The 26,379-nt window shown below is 40.7% G+C and overlaps 1 long non-coding RNA gene across 1 annotated transcript; it reads right to left on the bottom strand.

Annotated features, from left to right (window-relative positions):
- Nucleotides 1-5,284: 5,284 nt before the first annotated feature.
- LOC104676459 lies at nt 5,285-21,723 on the bottom strand. The gene is made up of 5 exons (XR_749917.1): nt 21,501-21,723; nt 15,109-15,172; nt 11,420-11,643; nt 9,392-9,570; nt 5,285-6,419 (listed from the first exon to the last, which is right to left on the bottom strand). It is a non-coding gene; the product is annotated as an uncharacterized LOC104676459 (long non-coding RNA).
- Nucleotides 21,724-26,379: the final 4,656 nt, after the last annotated feature.

The raw sequence follows: 26,379 nt of genomic DNA on the forward strand, positions 1-26,379 counted from the left end.
TTCCTTACAGCAGGGAGGAAAAAGCAGGACCTCCAAGGTAGGGATGGGGGATTCTGACACTCCAGTAGTCACACACACACACCCCCCTCAGAAACACCCTGGTCACTGTGAGACAATCTCCAAGCTGTAAAGGTTCCCAGAAAGGACCCTTTGATGAACCATGAGAGAGCAGAGGAGAACTGGGCACGGGCTGTCAGGAGTGGGGTCAGGCAGGAAAATGGCTCCGCCGGACTCCCGCTGGCCCATGCTGGCTCAGATATGCAGCCTGCCAGATGTGGTGCTTTCCAGGCGCGGGAGGGGTGGCAGGAGCAGGCGAGGCTGCATCTCGTGGGGCAGTCCCTGAACTCCTAGGTCGCGGGCAGGTAGATCCCACACAGCTGGGCCCAGACGGCGGGGTCAGCCTGGGGGTCGGCTTGGGTCTCAGGGAGAGGGGTGCGGGTGGGAGGCAGGGCGCTGTGGCCTCGGAGGGGCAGCCTGGCAGGCGCTGAGAGGACACGAACTCGAGGCCTCCAGCGGCGCAGAGGAGAGTGGGGTGGGCGCCCCGCTCGCTGGGCACGCCAAAGTGCTGTAAACTCCCGCCTGCCCCTTCTTCCTCCTGTGGCTTCTGGTGTCTTGCATGGGCGGATGTGTACTGGGTTCGACTTCTCGCGCTGTTATTTCATCCTATCACCTCAGGCAACCTACTCTGCCCCTCAGCCTCCCACTTCCTCATCTGTAAAATAGGGCGGGAATTATTTCTTACTTCATAATGGTATTGTCAGAGGCGTTTGAACCAGAGCAACTCCATCTTGAATAGAGGAGGCTGAGTGAAATAAGGCTGAGACCCACCGGGCTGCATTCCCAGGAGGTTAGCCATTCTAAGTCACAGGATGAAATAGGAGGTCAGCACAGGATACAGGGCATAAAGACCTTGCTGATAAAACAGGTTGCAATAAAGAAGCCAGCTAAAACCCACTAAAAACAAGGTGGCAATGGGAGTGACCTCCGGTCATCCTCCCTGCTACACTCCCACCAGTGCCATGACAGTTTACAAATGCCATGGCAACGTCAGGAAATTACCATATATGGTCTAAAAAGGGAAAGCATGAATAACCCCCCTTGTTTAGCATATAATCAATAAATAACCATAAAAATGGGCAACCAGCAGCCCTTAGGGCTGTTCTGCCTATGGAGTAGCCATTCTTTCATTCCTCTGCTTTCTTAATAAACTTGCTTTCACTTTATTGTATGGACTTGGCCTGAATTCTTTCTTGTATGAGATTCAAGAACCCTCTCTTGGGGTCTGGATGGGGACCCCTTTCCGGTAACAGTATGAGGATACAATGAGTTGATGTAAAGCAATTTTACCCCGCACCTGGCACACCATAACTGTTCAGTACATTGTAGCTAGTGTTTTTAATAGCTCAAACTCTTTAATTTTTGTAGAAACGGGGATCTCACTTTGTTACCCAAGCTGGTCTCGAACTACTGGTCAAACTGATAACACACCCAATCCATGAGGATCCAAGGGACCTGTGTGCAAGAACTGGATAAAGATTTTCTCTCTAGACCAGTGATGTCCAATAGAAATATGATGTAAACCGTATTTGTATTTCTTTAATTTTCTAAAGCTGCATTAAAAGTGTAAAAACAATCAGATGAATTGAATTAGTGGAATTATAGGTGTTAACCATGTTGATTTGTTGCAAGCATGAGACAGTGACAGGGTTGTGGTGCTTACACTTAGACTGAGTGCTAAAAATGTTGGTAATGAGGAATCCAGCAAAGATACTGCCAATTGTTAGGCATTTAATTGACTTTAGTAATATGTTTTCTTTAAACAACTATATCCAAAATATCACTTCAACATGTGACACTAGCCACATTTAAAGAGCTTCAATTTCCCCTGTGCTAGACAGCACAGCTCTAGATACTTCTTCCGTAAGATCTCTGTGATATGGCCAAGAGACAGGGAAATACTGGGTAGAAGAGAATGGTTCCCCAGCAAAGGCCCCACCCTTAAGCCTGGAGACTCTCAGCCCTAAGTAGGAACAGGCATTTCTGTTTTCGTGCCCCAAGTTACCTTTTGGCCTACCATGCTCCCCAGGCCTGTACCCACAGAAACCCCAAACCCCAGGCTCCAGAAGCAGACCAGCCAACAAGGAGATGGGGAGACACGCAGACGAATGGTGTTGCAGACAAAAAGAAGAAGAGGGACATCTGAATGCCAAGAGTTCAGCTGGGAGTGGTCAGAGAGGAGTTCAGCTGCTGAAGGGCCAAACTCCAGGGGACGATCATCCTCCCACTCCATCCCCCTTCCACCTCCCCATCCATCCTACTGAGAGCCAACTCCACCACTCAGTAACACCCTACATTCATCCTTCAAGCCCATGTGTTACTGGATTCTTTCAGGATGCTGGGCAAGAGCTCGGGATTTAGAAAGCTGTCACCCTGGCCTTTTGCCCTTGCAAAAAGGCAGAGGGTCCATTGAGCTGGTTAACACTTAAGCTGTTCATGGACAGCAAGGCTGAAAGAGCATTGTAACACTGGGAGCACAGGCACCCACCCCTAGACACTACCACAGGGCCAGAGCCCAAAGCACTTCCCCTGGCTCCTGCACTTGCCCATCTGCATGCTCCCACTCCTGTCGGGGGTTTGAGCAGTGGCAGTGACCAAATAGGTGAGCCACAACCCTGCTGCACATCCTGCAGGGGGATCAGAGAACTCTCCCATTTCATAGGAATGCCCAACTCCTTTCCACCATTTGGATCTCAACTCAAATGTCACCACCACCTTTGACCATTTATCTAAAGTAGATTCCTCTTCTCCAGGAGCTGTGGCTCCCGCCTGTAGTCCCAGCTACTAGAGGCCTTGAGCCCAAGAATTTGAGACCAGTCTGGGGATATAGTGAGACCCCTATCTCTAAAACAGAAAGAAGAAAAAAGTAGCTGCAGTTGCCCCTGCCCCCTTCATGCCCACATACACATACATTCACCTAGCTTCACCATGTTTTACTTTCTACACACCATATATCACCATGTGAAATTCCCTTGTTTATTGTTTCCCTCTCCTCATTAGAACCTAAGTTCTCAGGCTGCAGAGTTAGATCCTCAAAACCCAGCACAGTATGTGGCACATTATAGGCACTTACTTAATATTTGCATGAATTAATGAATGAGCAAATGAATAAATTATTAGATGTGGGAGTCCTTGTTGGAGGAAACAAGTTTGATATAATATTGTCCTAGTTTCTAAAAATGAAACCTCCAAACAATGGAAAAAGCAGCTTCATTTTCTATTTATGTCAATACTGCCCCAGTAACAGTTAAAATCAATGCGTCAGGAAGTATGCTTCACTTTCTGTTTGTGCTTCTGAGTCAGGAAAATAAGTAGTTTTGCCTTCCGATAGGTGAACAAAATTAGAAGAATTGATATTTGCATGTTTTCTGGGATATGAAATTCTCAAGTCCTTATTTTAAAAAGGTAATTTGAAAAAGTTGGGACAGGTTTTTCTCAACCCTTAAAATGAAACTTTCGGTTGACACTAGACCTTTATAGCTGGCAATGACAAGGCATTTGTTTACTAAAAGTAACACTGTTTCATATTTATCTTGCCAAAAATAGATGCTACCTACTCTATAGACAGAACTACTCAATTTTGACCAAGAAGATATCTCAGTATCATGGGAATAATATTAAATTTGAACAATACAAAGGTTGTAGAATACTCACGGGGATATGAAAAGAGTCTTCTATACATTTGATGATTAATCAGGCAATAACAAACGACTCAACTGCTACCTTTATGTCTAGGTTTATAAGCTTGACTCTCCCAACTGTGGTAACATAAGTGTCAGATGTTCTTCAACAGTCATTTATTTGCTTTATAGATTGTCTGAATTATATGCCAACTCAAAAATTTAAGATTTTAAAAAATCACCAATAGTTTTTAAAATAAAATTTAATACATAAAAATATTAAACTGAGCCCAAATGGTGAAGAGCCAGCTTATATATGTGTTGACTCTTACTAAAAAGAAAGGGGATAGATGGCCTAGCATAAGGTATCTATATATTCTGTGTTGAGGTCATTGAACAATAGAGTATTCTTGATAAGTAAACATTTGGGCTATGGGTCAATAACAACAGTTAAAACCTGTTTCTGGGTAAGCAACACAATTAAGGCAATAAGTGTGTTTGGGATACCAGTTCAAATGAATTTGTTTGATGTTACTGGTTGCCAAGCCTGGGTTCACAGTACAATTACCTAGGGAGCTTTACAAGACAGCTGATTGCCAGTCTCTATCCTCAGAGATTCTAATTCAGGCAGCCTGTTGGGGCTTTGGAACCTGTAGTTAGAAAAGCTCTCTTGGTGACTCCAATGATCAGCCAGTTCAGGGAACCCTTGCAGCAGAATTGTCCAAGTGTTACTAGAAGTAGATTCACCAGGATGCCAAAAAGGCTCAATTTTCAGGGCCTCTCATTTGCATGGGTCTTTTCTAAAGCAGCGTATCTAATTTTATATTTGTAATTTTGTATTCCTTTTTTTTTTTTTTTTTTTTTTTTTGAGATGGAGTCTCGCTCTGTCGCCCAGGCTGGAGTGCAGTGGCTGGATCTCAGCTCACTGCAAGCTCCGCCTCCCGGGTTTACGCCATTCTCCTGCCTCAGCCTCCCGAGTAGCTTGTACTACAAGCGCCCGCCACCTCACCCGGCTAGTTTTTGTATTTTTTAGTAGAGACGGGGTTTCACTGTGTTAGCCAGGATGGTCTCGATCTCCTGACCTCGTGATCCGCCCGTCTCGGCCTCCCAAAGTGCTGGGATTACAGGCTCGAGCCACCGCGTCCCTCCTTGTATTCCTTTTCTTAAAGAGGGCCCCCTAATTGTAAAGAGCTCAATTCCCACAAAACCTGAATCTGCTCCTGGCCATAAACTATACTGTAGTCAGAAAACTATAACTCCCAGGCAAATCTGGCCCTCTGCCAGCTTTTGTACAGCCCACACACTAAGAATAATTTTTACATTTTTAAACGGTTAAAAAAAAGAGTAATACTTTATGACACATGAAAATTACTTGACATTCAAATTCCAGCATTCATAAATAAAGTTATATTGGCTCACAGCCATGCTCACTCATTTATGTATTGTCTATAGTTGCTTTAGTGCTACAATGGCAGAACTGAGTAGTTGCAGCAGAGACTGGATGGCCTGAAAAGCTTAAAATATTTACTATCTAGGTCTTAACAGAAAAAGTTTGTAGACCCTTGACCCATGTCATGAAATAATAACATCATAGACATGACAGAAAATTGATTTGAAGGGGTTGCTTTATTTAAGTGAAAAGCATGATAGAGGAACTGTTTAAGATAAACAACTTACAAATACTCCCAATTGTAGAAGTGAAAGATTGATTCTATGAAAATCTACAAGTGATTGATTAAATTTAGACATGAATATCAAAGACTTTATAGAGTCATAGCATCTTATCAAAGATCATTTAGCCGAAGTTATGCTTAGTCTGTAGGTTAGAAGCAATGATTAGAGACAGATTGGTTTGTGGGATGACTCAGGATAGGATGATTATCAGTAAAAACCTTCCCAGGTAGAAATTACAAGAAAAAGAATAGAGGATAGTTGCAAAAGATTTATGGAATTAGATTAACCACTAAGCATAAAATAGTACTGCTCTGGGTTGTGAAAAAGTATAGTAAAATGTTGCTAAAGTTATATTTCAAAGTGTAGCTCCCAGAGATGGAACCAGTTAAAGCAATTCTACAAACAAAGCTAAAAAACATTTTAACAATAATGATTGGGTGTATTAGGCAAGAACTGTGACAGATCATCGAATTCTGGCAGCAAAGCACATTAAAAATATTGATTTAGCTGTCTCTCTTGACAGAAGTATGATGGAAACTTAGGCAGTGCTGTGAGGGTCACTCTGAAGGTCTGGGACCTCAGACAGGCAGCAAGGAGGAAAGTCCATCGAAAGACAGTCAGTGTAGCACTGGGGTTGGTGGGAATGCTAACTGGTCATGTTCTGTAGCAGATTTCTCAATCAGGCAAACAGTAGAGGAACATTATATCCAAAAAGACAAATTGACTAGGAAGTTGGCCAGTGAACATATTATTAGGATTGGGAGGTCAATGATGAAGGCAGAAGCTCTTAGTTCACTTCGCAGCTCTCATGATAGGATTGTACAAAAGAGAAGAAACGATCTTCCTTAACTGACTCAGGGCCAGGTACTTCGAAGATCCAAGTAGTCTGCTACTCCGGCTTCTGCTGGAATCTCGGCTGTTTGGAGACAATTTGTTCTGTGTCTTTTGGAGAAATCCCCTGTGTTCCAAAGAACACCTGGGAATAATATCTCAACTGTAGTTCAACTTTTCCATTTTCACAAGAGAAGGGACTTGAGAGCTGGACGGTAAGAGAGTCGTTGAGTCCATCTGAAGGATGGGTGATTTACCAGGCAAACATAAGGGAAAGACGAAGGAAAGCGTCATTTTGAAGCATCTACTATGAACTAGGCACCCTGCATATGTTACTTCATTATTTCACATCTCCTCAATGTAATTATTATTGATTCCACTTAACATCTTGGGAAGCAGGGAGCATAAGCTTCATGCTCACACTCATCCAGCCTCTGACTGAACTACTGAACTACTGAATTCATGAACGTGAATGCTGAAACGTGAATGCACATCCTTCTGGCTGCCTGGCCCCAAGTTCTTACTCCTTTCAACTTATCTAGCTGCTCCAGGCAGGCTCTCCAAGCAGATAAAGCAGCAAGTAGAAAAATATGGCATTGTAAATATGTTTTCTACTTTTAAGGACCACAAAGACATTTCTTAAATTTATTGGAGTTATGAAAACAAAACTAAACGAATACCCTTCATTAATGAATAATACTATCTCTAAGGTGGACGGTCACATTACCTATTGCAGTCTTCCTTAAAGTGTCAAATTTGGAATCTAGTAAATGTCCTGTATTAGGTCCCTTTGAGACTTTACACAATTTACCCCAATCTCACTGTAAAAAATGGTGTCTTTATATGTAAAGTTAAAGTTTTGCCAACTACAGATTGCTCAGGACAGGCAAGCAGCCCTCCTGGCCCCTAGTTTCAGCTATGACTAGTTTCTTTTTCACCACAGTCCAGTTAGAAATTAGGTTATAGTTGTAAGTCTTCCTTCCCTGAGTTTTTTTTTTTTTTTTAATGCAGGCCGTTATAGTAACGAGTCACATGGTCTTCCCTTAGGTGATGGTCAGTGGTTAAAAACAGCCAGTAGATCTTCAGAGGAATTATTACAAGTTCAAAAAAAAAAAAATCATTTAAAGAACTTATGCCACCATTTTGAAGTTCCCTAGTAAATTATTTGATCAATTTACCTTCTATTTCCTCCAAAACTGTGTCCTCACATTTTTCAGAGCTTAAAATAGTCACTTTTTTATCCCTTAATCACAAACCACTCAGAAGAGGCTATAAGAAGAAAATACCATCAAGCAATGCTGCCTTCAGGAATTCTGTTTACTCTAAATTTAGTAGATTTCTTTTGTAAACCTAGGCCTAATCTCAGATTAAACAAAATAAATGGTAGCTAAATAGATGGCCTCTTCAAATCTGTTTGCTTTACCACAGACAAACAAGGCAAGGCCTTCCTAATTTGCAGTTCAGAAAGCTCTCTGCCCAATCTAGAAGAGGGAAAAAGAAGACCAAGCACCAATCTAAACAGACATTCCGTAATTATAGGATTTTAGGTTTGGAGTCACTTCACTTAATCTTTGCATGACCCAGAATTCAACTCAGAAGATTAAAAGAACAGCATTTTCCATTCTATTCATGAAAATTAAGGACTTGGCTGGAGTTAATAAAGCTGAGGAAAAAGTATAAGCTGTTAGTCAAAGCAACGTAATCCTTATTGCAATGCAAAGTGGAAAAAAATGTAGTTGTATGTTATTTCCATTACAATAAGTAATACATTTGTTTACATATTTGGAAAAGAGGACATAATATTCCGAAGGTGAATTTTTCTATGTGGGAGAACCATATTAAGATTCCACTGTTGGAGCAACTCCAGAAGCTTATCAGATCTAAATAAAAGATTGATGATGATTCTGAGTTTAAAATTTAATGTCTAAGCTACCTGCTAAATTTTACATTACAAGAATGTTGACTGTAGTGTAAATCAATAAAATCAATTATGCTCTCTTATGGAATGGATGTTATAAGATAAAAATTATTTACATATTACTGTGCCTTTTCAGGGTGTGTTGTTTACTTCTTTCACTCACTATCATTTGTCAAAATTTTCATTTTGAAGGATTTAATGGATAATATTTAATACACAGTACATTAAAAATGCTTTTCTGCTAGAATACCCTTTTTCTATAAATTACACAAAGATATGATCATTTCTACCTATAAACATGGATTTACAAAAACAAAATCTAATAATCTGATATACCCAAATTTAAGGAAATAATTTCCAACTTTTAATGATATTGAAACTGATCCTTTTTCTGTTAAAAGGAACTTCAAGGCAGCTATTATGTGCTATGAATAAATGTTCATTCAATAATCATAGTCATGAGATCTGTAAGTAAATGGGTAGCATCTGTTTATCCAACACCTTAGTTACTGTGTAAGTCTTTCCCCAAAGCCAGACTACCAATTCACAGGGGCTTTATCTTTGTCTAAGCCCATCTCTCAAGTGAATTAAAGGCTTGTGAGAGAAGGCAAGTGACCTTTTATGGGTTTGGAATATACTGTGAGGTTAAGACTGTGAAATGCCACTCCAAGGCAAGAGTTGGCAGTGTGTGTTTTCCCCTGCACTCTGCCACCAGTGTTCCCAATAATCTCATTCCCCAGCCTCCAGCAGGGGAAAAGCCCATCTTACTAAATAATGCAAATGTAAATATTGTACACCTATGTATCTAAATTATGTTTTCATAAAATTATGAGATAAAGATTTTTTATCATTTAAGCAGTTCAGACACTTGGTTACATTCATAATCAAGAAACGAAAGATGTCTCCAGGAAAAAAGTGTCCAACGTTGTAATAAGTAATCATTTAAAACATATTGCAAAACAGATTGTGATAAGAACTTATAATTTGTTTTTTAACTCAGAATTAGAATTTGATAAAGACAAATTTCCAGGTCCATGAAATAACTTAATACTTTGCTTTCTTTCTTTTTTTTGGCGGGGGGGACGGAGTTTTGCTCTTTGCCCAGGCTGGAGTGCAATGGCACAGTCTTGGCTGACTGCAACCTCTGCCTCCGGGGTTCAAGCGATTCTCCTGCCTAGGCCTCTCGAGTAGCTGGAATTACAGGCGCCCAGCACCATGCTCGGCTGGCTTTGTATTTTTAGTAGAGATGGGGTTTCACCATATTGGACAGGCTGGTCTTGGTGATCCTGACCTCAGGTGATCCGCTGGCCTCGGCCTCCCAAAGTGCTGGGATTACAGGCGTGAGCCACCACGCCTGGCCAATACTTTGTTTTCTTAATATGAATGGGGATATACTTGAATCATTCAGGAAAGCCCCCTGTACCTTATTCCCAAGTCTATTGGATTAATGTCATATGTACATCAGGTTAGCTAGAAAAAAGGACATTTTAAAGGGCATTAATCATTTATATTCAAAGGTAAGATATTAAGAGCAATATAAATTATAGCTAATTTCTGAAATCAAGAATTTACTCAGAAAATCTTTTCTAGTTTTTCATCAGCTAACAATTATGATTACTTTGTTCAAAATTTTTTCTAGTTTCAAATTTAAGCTCCCCTCACTGTCCCCGGGTCACTTACATCATTCTCTTCTTTATAAAATCTTATATTTGGAAAAACACAAAGTATATGCAATAGTCATTTAAAATTTTGTAGGATTTAAACAATTACAAAAGATATAAGCACTTGCAGGTCAAACATTGCATAGGTGACAAAGAAAAAAAAATATATATATATGTATATTTTTTTTGAGATGGAGTTTTGCTGTTGTTGCCCAGGCTGGAGTGCAATGGTACGATCTCAGCTCACTGCAACCTCCGCCTCCCAGGTTCAAGTGATTCTCCTGTCTCAGCCTCCCGAGCAGCTGGGATTATGGGTGCCTGCCACTGCATCCAGCTAATTTTTGTATGTTTTGGTAGAGATGGGGGTTTCTCCATGTTGGTCAGGCTGGTCTCGAACTCCCGACCTCAGGTGATCCGCCCGCCTCCACCTTCAAAATGCTGGGATTACAGGTGTGAGCCACCGCATCCTGCCAGAAAAAGATATTAATGTCTCCTTCATCCCTTCCAACTCATCCTCCGCAGAAGCCTGATGTTAACATTTCAGTGTACATCCTCCATCCAAACCAAATATTTACACATACATTTATCCAAGCGTAATGTATAATTGTAAAAGTTCTTTTTTATAAAGTCAGAATAAAAATCAGAATAAAAAATATTCACATTATTCTATGTATTAATCAGAACCATTTTGGTTGTAAGTAATGGAAACAGAAAATAGTTTAAGTAAAAAAAGTATTTAAGTATTATTGGTTTGTGTAACTGAGAAGGCTTCAAGAATAGCTGGATCTAGGGAATTAAATCAGCAGTTAGCCTTGGTTTGTCTTAGCTCTGTTTTTCTCTATGTTGGTTCATTCTTGGGCAAAACTTTTCTTGTAGTGGCAGGATGGGTGTTTTCGATATTGGATATATCATATACAAAATACAAAATACTATGTTTAACAATTTTAGAGAAATATCGAACAACCTTGAAAATATAGGCAGGGAATGAGAAATTATCTTAAAATGTCAAAGAGATTTAAAGAACCAATTAAATGAAGAATTAAATAAGAATGAAAAATAAGAATGATGAAATTTAAAAAACAATAGAAGATTGACATTTCTGACAATATGGCAACCAAGATATTTTGGACCATTCTCCCACTGAAAATAACAAAAGATGCGGCTAAATCAGAAAAAACAACAACAACGGCTGGGCGCAGTGGCTCACACCTGTAATCCCAACACTTTGGGAGGCCGAAGCAGGCGGATCACCTGAGGTCAGGAGTTCGAGACCAGCCTGGCCAAGATGATGAAACCCTGTCTCTACTAAAAATACAAAAATTAGTCTGGCATGGTTGTGGGCACCTGTGATCCCAGCTACTCGGGAGGCTGAGGCAGGAGAATCACTTGAACCCGGGAGGCGGAGGCTGCAGTGAGCTGAGATTGTGACACTGCACTCCAGCCTGGGTGACAGAGCGAGACTCCGTCTCAAAAAAAAAAGAAAAAAAGAAAAGAAAACAACAATATCAAAAATAAAAACAAAACTAGAGGCATCAAAAAGCTAACAAGACAGTAACAAATAACCAAGCCAAAATATGAGAGCAAGTAGAAACAGAGAAATAAGCATAGTGATAAAGCAAGTATTATTCATTCAAGAGAATTTCTAAATGTACTCTTACCTTATGTGGTGATTCTGCCTCATATCCTCCTGTCTTGATGACCTTATGAACAAAGCCGCAACCCCAAATGATTGTCCCTGTGCCCTGGGGATACTCAGCAAGTAAATTAGTCTGGATAAGGGCCAGTTGGGAGCACACTTTCCTGAGCATCTCAGAATCAGATATGTTCCTTGACAGTCTAGACCACAGACAGCTGGACTCGCACAAGTGTGGGTTTGTGAAGCCTTAGGTGACAATATTGAAGTAGGATTGGGTGGGGTATGGAGAGCACACAACAGTTAGAAAGGGTAAGGCAATCTGTCATTCTTCCTACCTGCCTTATCCACAACAAAGAGGGAGATGGAGCCGGCATGATGCTCAACCTCAGCTCCTGGAGAAGCCAGGCTACTAAGCTCAGGTCTGCCCTGCAGTCCTCTCTGTTACTGAAGCCACCACGTGCCTATTTCCTGCTACCATCTCCTTGCCAGTGGATGCACTGAGATCAGTTCAACTGTGCACCCACCCTGCGCAACAATCTTTAATCACTCAGTGCACTGAAAACACTTACTGCCCATACTCTTACCTCAGTTAGGGCAGTTGTCCCAACCTTTTTGGGCACCAGGGACTGGTTTCATGGAAGACAATTTTTCCATGGACAGGATAAGGGTGGGGGATAGTTTTGGGATGATTCAAGCACATCATATTTATTGTGCACTTTATTCCTATTATTATTACATTGTAATATACAATGAAAAAAATTATACAACTCACCACAATGTAGAATCAGTGGGAGCCCTGAGCTTGTTTTCCTGCAACAAGACAGTCCCATCTGTGGGTGATGGGAGACCGTGACAGATCATCAGGCATTGATTCTCATGAGGAGCGCACAACCTAGATCCTTCACATGCACAGTTCACAATAGGGTTCCCACTCCTATGAGAATGTAATGCCACTGCTGATCTGAAGGAAGCAGAGTTCAGGCGGTGATGCAAGCGATGGGAAGTGACTATAAATACAGATGAAGCCTCCCCTGCTTGCCAGCCCACTGTTCACCTCCTGCTGTGTGGCCTGGGAGTTGAGGACCCCGAGTTAGGGAGCTTCTGTCTTCAAGTGACAGAAAGTTCAGCTCAAATGGACTTAGACAATAAAAGGGGACATTGTGGCTAGTAGTTCTACTGGGGGTTCTCAGTTTACACACTAAAAGTTGATTCTGACTGATTTAGGAAATGACAAATTTGTTGAAAGGATATTAGGTAGCCCAAAGGCTAGATAGGAAGAACCGCTTCCAAAATTAGGTCCTAGTACCAGTCTGGTAAAGGCAGTGCTGCTGGTGGTCTTACATTCTGTCTTTGGAGGCAGGATACCAACTGCTACTCCTGAAACTGTTGCCATAAGTGCTACTGCTGCCACTACAGCTGCGCCCACCAGTGAATTCTCCACTGTCTTGGTGACTTCATTTCTCCATCTTGGGATTCACAGGTTGGTCTGATGGTCAAATAGAGAAGAAATGCCTGCGCTTTAGCTGTGAGGCTGCCTGGGGCTGTGACTATATGGTCCTGGCTGTTTCTACACTGGAAGGCATCTCTGCCCCTCAGTGGTATGCATGTGGTGGGATATCCCCAAACCTAGGAAGGTGTTCAGATAAGGTCCTTGCTCATGTGGCATTTACAGTCTTACAGTGAGGGAGACAGACAATAAGCAAGTAAACCAATAAAAAAAGATGATAATTCCAGGTAGTGATTAGCATTATGAAGACTATAAGGACCTCCACAAATTCCAACCCTGATGTTGCCCCAGAAGCAAGAGAGGGGTGTACCGATCTACAAGTCGATGTAAATCTAGGTAAAAACCATAAGAAACCCCTGGGCAGAGAGAAAGGGTGGCTGTGACCTGCTGTGGGTAAACCATAGGCTGAGCAGAGAAAGTCACTGTTAGGACATGGTGCAGGCAGAGTTGCAGGCTGTTTCCTCTCTCCAACCACTGTCCCTGGCAGATAATCACCTGGCCTGGCACCACCTTGAGACAAAATATCTGCTACACGGAGGTGATGGAATAATATCAGGGCAGTGCTACAGCCTGGCCAGGGTGAGGAACAGATAACAATGGCAGCATCTGGACTCTGAGTAATTCTACCCCCTGTCAGAAGAAGGTTACTTACAGAGGAGTTGTTTATGGAATTTGGGAGCTGACTGTATCCAGAGCAGGGATGAATGCACACTGCAGGATACCAAGGATCAGTTAGAAGCAATGAACCAAGTGTGCATACATATATAACAGATACAGATGGGTCTTTAGAACACACTGGTGAATACAAAACATGATACCTACAACAAGGTCTATTGCACAATACTATTAGTGAAACATATAATATGCCAAATAATAACTTACATTTGACAATATTACATTTTTAGACAAGGATATACATGTAATGCCTTATAGTGAATGAATATATGAAAGGAGAGGCAATGGAAATGGAAACCAGGGATTTATGGGGAAAATATCCATGAAAGAAATGTAACAGGCCGGGCGCGGTGGCTCAAGCCTGTAATCCCAGCACTTTGGGAGGCCGAGACGGGCGGATCATGAGGTCAGGAGATCGAGACCATCCTGGCTAACACAGTGAAACCCCGTCTCTACTAAAAAATACAAAAACCTAGCCGGGCGAGGTGGCGGGCGCCTGTCGTCCCAGCTACTCGGAGGCTGAAGCAGGAGAATGGCGTAAACCCGGGAGGCGGAGCTGGCAGTGAGCTGAGATTCGGCCACTGCGCTGCAGCCTGGGCGACAGAGCGAGACTCCGTCTCAAAAAAAAAAAAAAAAAGAAATGTAACAATAGTATACCATGAACTGAAGTATGTGATTGACTTGATACTTTTCACATGAGGCATAAAAATTAAAGAAAGAATGGAGGAGTAGGAGGGAATTTATTAGCTGGCATCTGGGCTGCAGGCGGAGTGATCAACATTAAATAGGGTGGTCAGAGAAGGCTTCTATAAAGAGGTGACATCTAGGCTAAAGTCTGAGCAATGTGGCCAGTCGTGTGACGGTCTGGGGCTGCGCACTCCAGGCAGAAGGAATAGCATATGCTAAGACCCTGTAACAGAAACATGACATCGTTGAGGAACAAGAAAAAAGACAGGTGTGGTTGGAGCACAGCGAGTACATCAAAGTTGAGGTTTAATTTTAAAAGATGATCTGGCAAAGTCTTTCTTCGTTGATAAGTCTATACATACAGTTTGGAGTAATCAGTTTCACAGAATTGATAATTGCTAAGGAGAAGTGAAGTCCTCTCTGGTTTTATGACGACCTGGCTTGACAGGGAAGTGAGGCGTGAGCACCAGGCAATCAGATAGTGGCAGAACCAAATTTGCTCTTACAAGTGCGGAAGGAGCCGATTCTCACCACTGCGAAGACAGAAATTTTAGCAGGTGCAGGCCTGCCATGCTGAGACCCCCATGCTGAAGGCTGGACAGCCCGTGTGAAGGACTGACTCGGCAGGGCTTCTGACACTAGCTGTCTCCACTGCAATCCTGCTTACAGCTTGTGCCCTCAACATTTCCGGGGCAACAGCTCCTAACTAGGACCACTTTCCACATCTTTGCTCTCTGGTGCTTGGACTCTGGTCTCCTTCTGTCCTCTTTCCATATCTTGCCAGAAACTTGACATTTTTTGGTTTCCTTCAAAAGAGCACTTTGTATATCAAAAATACAAACCTTAGGTTTTCACTCTGTCCTGGGGTGTTGAACTCTTGTCTCCCTGCCAAGTGCTGAACTGCTCCTTTTGCAAAAGAAAACAAACGAAGAACAATAATAAGCTGTTTCTCATGAACAGAAAATCCTTGAGGACAGGGACGTACTCTACCTTGACTTCCATCTAACTTTGTGCCTAGAAAAATTGTTGGGCCCAAGGTAGGTGCTCCATAAAACGGATTGAATGAGTTCACACGCACACACACACACACACACACACACCACATTCTTAAAATGATGAAAAAATCACATCCTGCTTTCTATTGCAAAAGTTCCAACTAGAATTCATCTTTCCCAAGATAACTAGCATTAATATAGCTTTGCTCAACACCAACTATTGCTCACAAAGAATTAGTTTTCCTCACTGGAACTATTATGGGTCATAATAATAATGTTTATTGAGCACTGTGGGCCACATACTAAATTATCTCACTTAAAACCTATAATAACCCTATGACTTATGTACTATCCCATCTTTATCTAAAAGAGGAGGAAAAACTGAAGCTTAAAGAGACTTGGTAACTTCTACGTGATGGCTACAGCTGGGCTTTTCATCCCAGGTCAACCTGACTCCAGAGCTCTTAGCCGACCTTCTGAAACTCAAGCCAATTTTATATAATGACATATATTAAAGTTATGTCTGAAACAACTACTACTTTTCTGAATATTACTTTTTCTTTTGTAGACTAATCATTGGCATCCATATATTTAAGCATTTCTTAAGGAGCTCAATTTTTTCATAATATTGTACATCTAAAATATAATGTGTACAAGACAGCTTGAAAATAAGCAACAGAGAAAGAATAGAAATGAACTCTATTCTTTGCACTGAGCCTGTGTTTGCTTTAATTCTAGTTTCTGGTTTTGAAAATACTTTTTTGTCTACTTTTTCTTCTTTTACTTTGTACTGATGGTTTAATTACTTATTTTGTGATTATAAAACAATGATCATTGTGACAATTTTACTGTAGTAAATATTCTTTGTCTGAGTCTAGGTTTCCTAGAAATTATAGGCTGAGGCAAAATTTACATTCTAAAGCTTCACTAGAGGGGTGCAAACCCAAGGGAGCAGGAGTGAACGGGGGCAGGCCAGTGACACAGGAAGGCAGGAAAGCAAAGAGAAGATTATTGGGCTGACCTTGCTTCACTAGAAAGCACTATTGGTTGCTCTGTCACCTGGAAGTTTCCAGAGAGGCCCACATGGAAACATTTCTCAGAAGAATCCTTTGGAAGAGAAGAAGAGGAAGAATTTGTTTATGGGTTATTGCCTATCATCTGCCTCTTAGTACTTAAAATTTGCTTCACTAGGGCTTTTTTAAGTACTTCACTTAGTACTTAAAATTTGCTTCGCGGTGGCTGACGCCTGTAATCCCAGCACTTTGGGAGGCCAAGGTGGGCAGATCACTTGAGGCCAGGAGTTCGAGATCATCCTGGCCAACATGGCGAAACCCCATCTCTACTAAAACTACAAAAATTAGCTGGGCGTGATGGTGGCGCCTGTAATTCCAGCTGCTTGGGATGCCGAGGCACAAGAGTCTGAACCTGGGAGGCAGAGTTTGCAGTGAGCCGGGATCCTGCCTCCACACTCCACACTGGGTGACAGAGTGAGATTCTGTCTTAAAAACAAAAAAAAACAAACAAACAAAAAAAAAATTTTGTTTCACTGGGCATCAGCTTCTAGCATTGTTACCTGGCCCCTTATATGAGTCTCAGAACACAAGTCAGCGAGCAGGCACAAGCCAGGGACACTTCCTTTCTGCCCGCAGCCTGGGGTCTCCAGGCCCTATCAAGCCAGTGCGCCCCCAGTGGTCCTGTTGTGTCTTGCACCTGGAGACAAGGAGGGCCCAGGGTAGGAGGGAGGAGGCGGGTGGTGTCAGGCATGAGGTAGTGTGATCCTGAGCTGTGCCATGGAAGACCTGGGACACCTGGAGCAGCGGGCAGTAGGCCCAGCTGGCTAAGCAGGAGGAACACTACAACAGCATGGTTTCTGCAGTGAGAGAGTTACAAGAGCTTCTCCACAGTAATGACCAAAACCACCTCTCTGCACTCAAAAGAAGGTGGTCTTTTTGGAGGGTCATTAGTAGCATTGAGCAGAAAACCATAGCTGAGGATCAATAACCTCAAACTGTCAGAACATTTTCATAACATGTCTCCTGGTGCACACGCAGGAGATTTTTCTTCAGTGAATATCTGTACGTACAGTTTCTGTAAGTGAATACTTCTAAATAATAGCTTTAAATGGTTGCTTGTCACTAAGTTTGGTTCTTTTCTTTTCTTATACATATGTCCAAAACTCATCTATCGATCCATAAATTCATCCTGGGGGAAAGTACCATTGAGTATCCCTATCACATATGCCTCCTTGTTGAACTGGTAATAGACATCTCAGCAAACTCACAGGGAAACTAACAGTAAGAATTAAATGCTTTGAGGTATTTTAAACTTGGAGAGGCTGTTTAAATCCATGTTACTTTTAAGCCCAAAATTTCCTATTGTTTCCAGGAGAGGGCACAAATTCATCTTATGCTTATTCTTAGTACTTTTTACCACCTTTCTTGACTTTACCCCATGTGTACACATGCACACTCCCACACATAAACATGTGCACCCTAACTCTTATTTTATAAAATGACTGGTTATCTATTAACCAGCTTATGCAGCCATTTCAGAACCTATGCAAAGCAACTTTGAACAGACTCTTCACCCTGTTGCAAGATCCGGAGTGTCAACTGGGGCTTCATGAGGTTCCCATGTAGAGCTGGTTCCACTATAGCTAAATACATATGGCTTTAATTTACAGTCCAGTCCCTATGTCATTGTTTCCAATTGCCGATGACATTGGTAGACCAACAGTGGTAATAGGAGTAGTCTCAGGCAATAAGGAGACACATTTTCTATAGAGAATTTTAAAACAATAATTAAATGGACTAAAAGCTGATTTGCTTTTACTATATTCACACATTGGCGATTCTACACAGTCGTCAAATGCTGTCCCCCTCCCCGCTAAATCTTTTGTTGGTCTGCAGTCTAAAAAGTTTCTGTGGTTATTATTCAATTTCATAATAAATAAAATCAGGAATGCTACTGCTTATCTCTTAGGAAACACATTTTCTCCTTTAGTAATAACTCCTACGTGGGAGTTAACTCAGAGAAGACTTGACATAAATGGACTTATCTACACGCTCTTGTTTGAGAGTTAAGTTCCGGATGGTTCAGAATCATTCACATTTGTGCTTGCTTTGGGTACACTTCATGCTCCAACCAATGTGGGACTATCTGCTTCTGCATTTAAACACTAGATTTGGAATAAACATTGGCAGTACGGCGATTGTGACGGAACTTGGGCTACCTCAATTCTCTCTCATCCAATTTAGTGCTCTCATGAAAACTCACTTGGAGTTTTTATATATAATTAAAATTTAAAATAATAAAGCAGTGTAAACCACAAGGTGTAATTCTTTTGGTAACTGCAAGTTTATTTCACATGTGCAGTATTTCACACTTTGAATAATATCTTTAAAAATTGAAGTTGATGTCTTTTTTATTGTTCTTTTTCTTATATAATTACTATTGTACAATAATGTTATTCATTTTTATGGCAGTCTAGTATGTAGGTGTATGTATTCTCTCTTTTGTTTGAAAAACATTAATGTAATTAAAAATATTACTCCACTACTTTCCCCTTTTTTGATACCATAAAATGTATTTTATTATTTTATTTTTCATTTTTATTGGAATGATTACATATACAAAGTTCAATAAAATAAAAATCTCACCATGTTTCTTTTCAGTCCATTTTTCTTTTTATTCATTTCATTATTATTACCAAAAATAATGCTGTAAGGAGTAGTGGGGTGTTAAAAAATGATCTGCTGGATAACACCAGTCACACAAGGCACACTCTGCTTCCTTGCAGATCCTCTGGAGAGCTGCCCTGCCTGAGAACACTGCCCCCTGCTGCTCAGTGTGAATTCACCCTTGAGGCTTATAAACAGAGAATTAACCCTCACTCCACCTTAAACTTACTCTTTTATTCAGAGAGATATATCTAACTACAGTGTCAACTTTGTCTTGGTTCACACAGATCCCCAGGAACAGAGTGAGCAATCAACACATTTTTGTTGAGTGAAAGAAGGAATGTGATGTTACTTTGCACATATTGGAGAGTGCATGCGCATGTGTTAATATGCCTGAGTATTGTGCGCAAGTGTGGGTGTTCACAGCACAAAATCGGTTTGTCAAGAGTGAACATCATATATTTTACTTTTCTTGCACCCACCCACCCCACATCCCCCACCACTTCCCAGCCGTGCCAGAGACACTACATTTGCAGACTAACAAATTGACTTAGAAGGTCAGGACCCAAAATGCTATTCCAAAAATATTAAGAATGGCTAAGAAGTTAAAATCCAATCAAATAAAATTCCGTTTTTAAATTCTTTTATAAGCACACTAGTTTTTTGTATGGGGGAGGAGAGGTTACTCATTAGTAAATAAAATTCTCAATTTATCACAAGATACTACAACTGATACTAATCTTTGCCAACTGTTAATAATTTCTTTCTCATTCTTGTAACTGATACCCAGGGATGCATCTAATATATATTATAATTCCAACACATTTTAATTACCATTATATTTAAAGTAAGAAAGGAGGGGGAAATGAAATGTAGCTTTTAAAGACTCTGAGCAGCTCACCTAAGATGACCTTTCAAAGATAAGTGATATAAAACATTAAATAACCTAAAACTTACATAGTCCAGCCTTAGTGTGTAAATAAATGAGGCAAGAGTATAGACTTGTCCAGAGTGTCACAGTGTGAGGGCATAGCCAGGACCAGAAGCCTGCAATCCCTACTTCCACCCCAGTCTCTCATCCAACACAGCACAGCTTCCAATACAGAAGAAAATGACTCTATTTTTGTTTGTTGTATCAAATTGTTTAAAGTATTTAAGATACGAGCTTCAGATATCATTACACTGTCAGATAACAATATACGGAGTAATAAGAATTTGAAGATAACTTTGAGAATCACCTATTATAACACATACATTAACAAGAGAGAATGAATACATATTTACTAAGTATCTACCATGTCCATGGCACGTGGCTATTCCCTATAGAGACTACTGAATGAATAAATGATAGCATGAACCTACATAACACTTACCATAAGCCAGTCTGGTCTAAGTGCTTTACATTTATTAAGACATTTAATCTTCACAACAACTCTGTGAATATCTGTTATTATCACCATCCCCAGTTTACAGATAAGGAAATTGAGGCACAGAGAACTTCACCAAAGATCAGGCAGCCAGCAAACAGAACTTTACTACTTTGGTCATCCGACTCCATGGGTCATGCAAACTATGATCTACCTCTCATCTTAAGGAACAGAAACATAGGAAAAGGTTAATGGTAAGGCAGGTTTAAATAACAGTTAATGATGACTATAATGGACAAAAGGCAATATCCAAGAGGCAAGTGAATAGTATAAGTCAGAGCTCTCTGTGAGTGCAAGCAACAGAAACTAAATATGAAATCGCTTAAATTATCTCAAAAGCTATTTATTTGCCGGCAATAGTAGAAGGCATTATAGACTGAATTTTGTCTCCCCAAAATTCGTGTGTTGAAGTCCTAACTCCCAGTACCTCCAAATATAACCATATTTGACAAAGGACCTTTAAAGAGCTAATTAAGGTAAATTGAGGCCATTCGGATGGATCCCAATCTAATCTAACTGGTGTCCCTATAAGAAAGTGAGATTAGGACAAACACACGCAGAGGGAAGGCCATATGAAGATGCAGAGAGGAGGGCTATGTGCAAGCAAGAAGAGAGAGTTCCCAGAGTGCAACCCACCCCCATGACACCTGGATCTCAGATTTCTAGTCTCCAAAGTCACAAGGAATTAAATTCCCATTTTCAGCCACCCAATCTGTGATACTTTGTTAATGCAGCCCAAGCAGAGAAAAATAGAAGAATACTGGGTATTTCATAGAATTAAAGAGTTACAGGAAATAGTTGCAGCCAGGAATCTCAAGGACTAGAACAAGGACCTGAACAACTGCAGGATACACACACTATCTTCCCCACACTTCCAGCTTCAGAATTTAAAAATGTCGCATTCCCAACCCTAAGCCAATCACTTAATTCTCCTATTTCAGTGAGGCATCTCTACCATCCTTGGCTGGTCTGTGTCCCCAGATCCTCTTGTGGTTTGGTTTCCCAAGAGAGTAAACCTGGTTTCTGCCAGGACAGGAGAGAGGCTGCTAAGAGATGAGGAAGGAATCCAGAGGTCTGAGTACTTTCTCCAAAGACTTTCCATAAACCTCCCATTTTCGGCTCCACCTCTTACCTTCTCTTTCAGAAGAATCTGGTGCCTCCAATTCTGGGGACTTTGTGCTGTGCTTTACCATGAACTAACTTCCTTCTTAAGCTCCCCATCTGCTGATACTGCAGTTTCAGCCCCTGTCCATGTCCATCTCCAAAAATGAGATGACATGGACTTTTCACCTATTCTTTCTGTCTTGTAGACTTGGGCCTTTTTGGCTTCTTTGCTGTCATTTTAGTAGCATTTTGAAAGAGATCAAAGAAAAACACAGGTTTTTAAACTGCAATGTTTAACCAGAAGTCTATTTTGGGGACTTTCAAATAATCCCCTGTGAGGTGCCACAGTGGCTTCCTTCTGGCTTGGGAAGGTGGCAGTAGCACAGCGGACAGACAATAGCACAGAGAACAGACTAGGAAAAGAAGAGTAGGCAGGCTCTGGCCTCCACCCCTACATCAATCAGAAAATCTCTGCTTTTTATGTTTTACATATTGGCCTTCTAAGATTTCATTTGAAGAAAGAGACTTTAACTAAAAATAGAGACTCTTAAAACCACTGTGCAATATCAGGCTGCCTCCTACATATTTTAAAGAGTTTAAATCATGGTGTACATACATGTATTCTGGGTTTTTTTTTTTTTTCATTAAATTGTGTTATAAACATGTATCCGTATTTCTGTGGCTTTTTCGTAATCAGTTTCTTAACCTAGTGCCTGGCACGTGATAGGCCCTTAGTAAATAGTGATTGATTGAGTGAATTAATTATATTTAACAGCTGCTTCTAATTTATTTGTAATTATAGAGAATAACCTGTTTCATTCATTCATTTATTCACCCAACACATATTTATTCAATACCTATTATATGCCAGGCATTGATAGATGATGCTGAGAATACAGGAATGAATAAGGTAGACCGTCCTTTCCACACAGAGCCAACAGTCTGAGGGGGGAATCTGACAGGTGAATTGACAATCACAATACGTAAGTATAAAAGCTATGGGAAACAAAAGCATCTACAGGAGCACATCATAGGGGTCCCTAATGCAGACCTGAAAGTTGGGGAAGGCTCCCTGGAGGAAAAGACTTAAGGTGAATCCTAAAAGACTAACAAAACAGTTTCTGGTTCAGCATGTAAGAAATTTGGAAGTTGCCACTCTTTCCTAACAAGTAAAAACCTGAACAAACTGAAAAATCAAATTAGCCAGGCATGGTGGTGCACACCTGTGGTCCCAGCTACTTGGGAGGCTGAGGCATGAGAATCGCTTGAGCCTGGGAGGTGGAGGTTGTAGTGAGCCGAGATCGCACCATTGCACTCCAGCCTGGGTGACAGAGTGAGACTCTTGTTCTCAAAAAAAAAAAACGAAACAAACAAAAAAAAACACATAGTGAAAAATCAACAACGCTTCTTAGTTCTATAAGAGAAGTGATGGTACAGGGCAAATTGCTTCCCCCAGAATTGGGGAGACCAACAGGCAAATACAGAGAATCACAACTTCCAGAGCAGAAACCTCCATGGGAACCAGTGGAGCCAGTTCTGAGACAAGTATGAACAAGTCTGAGAGATAAAAACTCCAGGGGAACTGAATCATAGGGAGGTCCCCACACTTTTGTGAGTTTTACCTCCAGGAGCATTAGCAGGTCTCACAGTGAATATTAGGGAAAAAATCCCCTCCTGCTTCCAGCAGAGGGAGGGGAAGAGGAGCCATTCTGAAATATGCTGGAGCATTATGTTCTTAACAAGGTCTATCCTCAGGAGAAACCATGTAACCAGAGCCTGACCTGCTAGGGTTTCATCAGAGCATAACTGACATAAGGAAGGGAAAAATCCAACTCAAGTCCATTCCAGCCATCCTGTCCCACCTAAGGTGAGGTGGGGGAAGGGACCTAGAGGCACGTGAAGTTCACAATCCAGAGTAATGGGCTCACTGAAAGACTGAGGAGAACACTTCCCCTCCCAGCACATCTTACCACTACGTTACTAAAGGCCTATTGACAGCAGTTCCTTTTACCCAGGACACCTATTATATCCTGTTATCCAAAAAAAAACAAACAAACAAACAAAAAAAAACAGAAAAACAAAAAATACAAGACATACAAAAAAGCAAAAACCCCCACAGTTTGAAGAGACAGAACAAGTATCAGAACCAGACTCAGATATGGCAGAGATGTTGAAATTATCAAACCAGAAACTTAAAACCAGTATGATTAATGTACTCAGGCTTTAATGCATAAAGAGGACAACATGCAAGAACAGATGAGCAAGGTAAGCACAGAAATGGAAATTCTAAGAAAGAACCAAAAAGAAATGCTACAGATCAAAAACATTGCAATAGAAATGAAAAATGTAGGCTGGGCATGGTGGCTCATGCCTGTAATCCCAGCACTTTGGGAGGCCAAAGCAGGCAGATCACATGAGAACAGGAGTTAAGACCAGTTTGGACAACATGGCAAAACCTCATCTCTACAAAAAATACAAAAATTAGCAGGGCATGGTGGCATGCCTGTAGTCTGAGCTAGTTGAGAGGCTAAGGCAGGAGGATCACTTGAAGCTGGGAAGTCGAGGTTGCAGTGAGCCATGTTTGCCCCACTGCACTCTAGCCTGGTTGACAAAGCGAGACCCTGTCTCAAACAATAATAATAATAATAAAGAAAAGAAAAATGCCTCTGATGGGCTTATTAGTAGAATGAACCTGGCTGAGAAAAGAATCTCTGAGCATAAGGATATCTCAGTAAAAACCTCCCCAACTGATAAGCACAGAGAAAAAAAGACTTAAAAAAAAAAAAAGCCCAGAATCTCTAAGAACTCTGAAACAATTACAAATGGTGTAACATATGTGTAATGGGGCTATCAGAAGGAAAAGAAAGAGAGAAAGGAACAGAAGAAATATTTGATATGATAAGGACTAAGAATTTCCCAAAATTAATGTCAGACACCAAACCACAAATCCAGGCATTTTAGAGAACACTAAGCATGATAAATGCCAGAAAAACTACACCTAGGTATACCACTTTCAAAGTACAGAAAATCAATATAAGGAGAAAACTCTACAAGAAGCCAGAGAAAAAAACACCTTTCCTATAGAAAAGCAAAGATAAGAATTACATCTGACTTCTCCTCAGAAATCATGTAAGTAAGAAGAAAGTGGAATTAAATATATAAATTGTTGAGAGAAAAAAAATGCACCAACCTAGCGTTCTGTACTATGCAAAATTATCCTCCAAAAATAAGGAGAAACAAACACTTTCTCAGACAAACACTGAGGAAATTTGTTGCCAAAGAAGTTCTTGAGAGGGAAAGAAAATGATAAAGTCAGAAACTCAAATCTACACAAAGAAAGGAAGGGCATTAAAGGAGGAATTAGTAAAGGTAAAACTTTTATTTTCTGTATTTTTAATTGATCTAACAAATAATGGTTTACTCAAAATAATAATAGCCACACTGTATTAGATTATGTATGCTTACATATGCATATATTTTTATATATATTTTCTTATATATGCTTATATATAACTGAAATGAATGACAACAATGATACAAGGGATATGAGGGAAGAATTGGGGTTATTTTGTTATAAGTTATCATACCATCTGTGCAGCAGTATAGTACTGTTTGTAAGTAGACTTGCATTATTTATAAATGGGTATTGCAAACTCTAGGACAACCACTAAAAGAGGTTTTCAAAAGTACAACTGATTTGCTAAGGAGAAAAAAATGAAATCATAAAATTCTCAATTAAGCCACAAGAGTCAGAATAAGAGTGGAAAACAAACATAGGAACAAAGAACAAAGGCAACAAATGAAAAAAAAACTAACATCATAGATATTGATCTAACTATATCAATAATCACTTTGAACATCAATGGCCTAATGGCACCATTTAAAAGACAGAGAGGAAGGGCATAGTGGCTCATGCCTAGAATCCAAGAACTTTGGGAGGCTGAGGCAGGAGGATTGCTTGAGGCCAAGAGTTTGAGATCAGCCTAGACAACATAGTGAGATCCCATCTGTACAATTTTTTTTTTTTTTAATTAGCCAAGCATCATGGTACATGCCTGTAGTCCTAGTTATTCAGGAGACTGAAGCAGAAGGATCACTTGAGCTCAGGTGTTTGAGGATGCAGTGAGCTATAATTGTGCCAATGCAACCCAGACTGGGCAATGGAATGAGGCCCTATCTCTTAACTAACTACATAAATTAAAAAATAAAAATAAAAACAGACATTGTCGAATGAACCAAAAAAACAAGACCAAACTATATGTTATCTACAATAAACCCACTTTAAATAACATACACATATAGATTAAAAGTAAATAGATGGAGAATAATGTATTATCTAATCAAAAGAAAGCAGAAGCAGCTATATTAATTTTAGACAAAGCAGACTTCTGAGCAAGGTAAGTTTTTGTCAGGGATAAAGAGAGGCATTACAGACCAGGCACGGTGGCTCACACCTGTAATCCCAGCACTTTGGGAGGCTAAAGTGAGTGGATCACTTGAGCTCAGGAGTAAGAGACCAGCCTGGGCAACATGGTGAAATCCCATCTCTACTAAAAAATACAAAAAAATTAGCTGGGCATGGTGGTGTGCGCCTGTGGTCACAGCCACTCAGGAGGCTGAGGTGGGAGGATCACTTGAGCCTGAGGGGGCAGAGGTTGCAGTGAGCTGTGATCATGCCACTGCACTCCAGCCTGGATGACAGAGCAAGACCCTGTCTCAAAAAAAAAAAAAAAAAAAAAAAAAAAGGGAGAGAGAGAGAGACATTACATAATGATAAAGGGGTCAATTCTCCAAGAAGATACAATAATCTTTCATGTATATACACCTAACAACAGAGCATTAAAATCCATGAGGCAAAAACTGATAGAACTTCAAGGAGTAATAGGTGAATCCACTATTATAATTGG

The sequence above is a fragment of the Rhinopithecus roxellana genome, chromosome 1 (genome assembly GCF_007565055.1).
Source record: "Rhinopithecus roxellana isolate Shanxi Qingling chromosome 1, ASM756505v1, whole genome shotgun sequence".
In the NCBI taxonomy this organism is placed as follows: Eukaryota; Metazoa; Chordata; class Mammalia; order Primates; family Cercopithecidae; genus Rhinopithecus; species Rhinopithecus roxellana.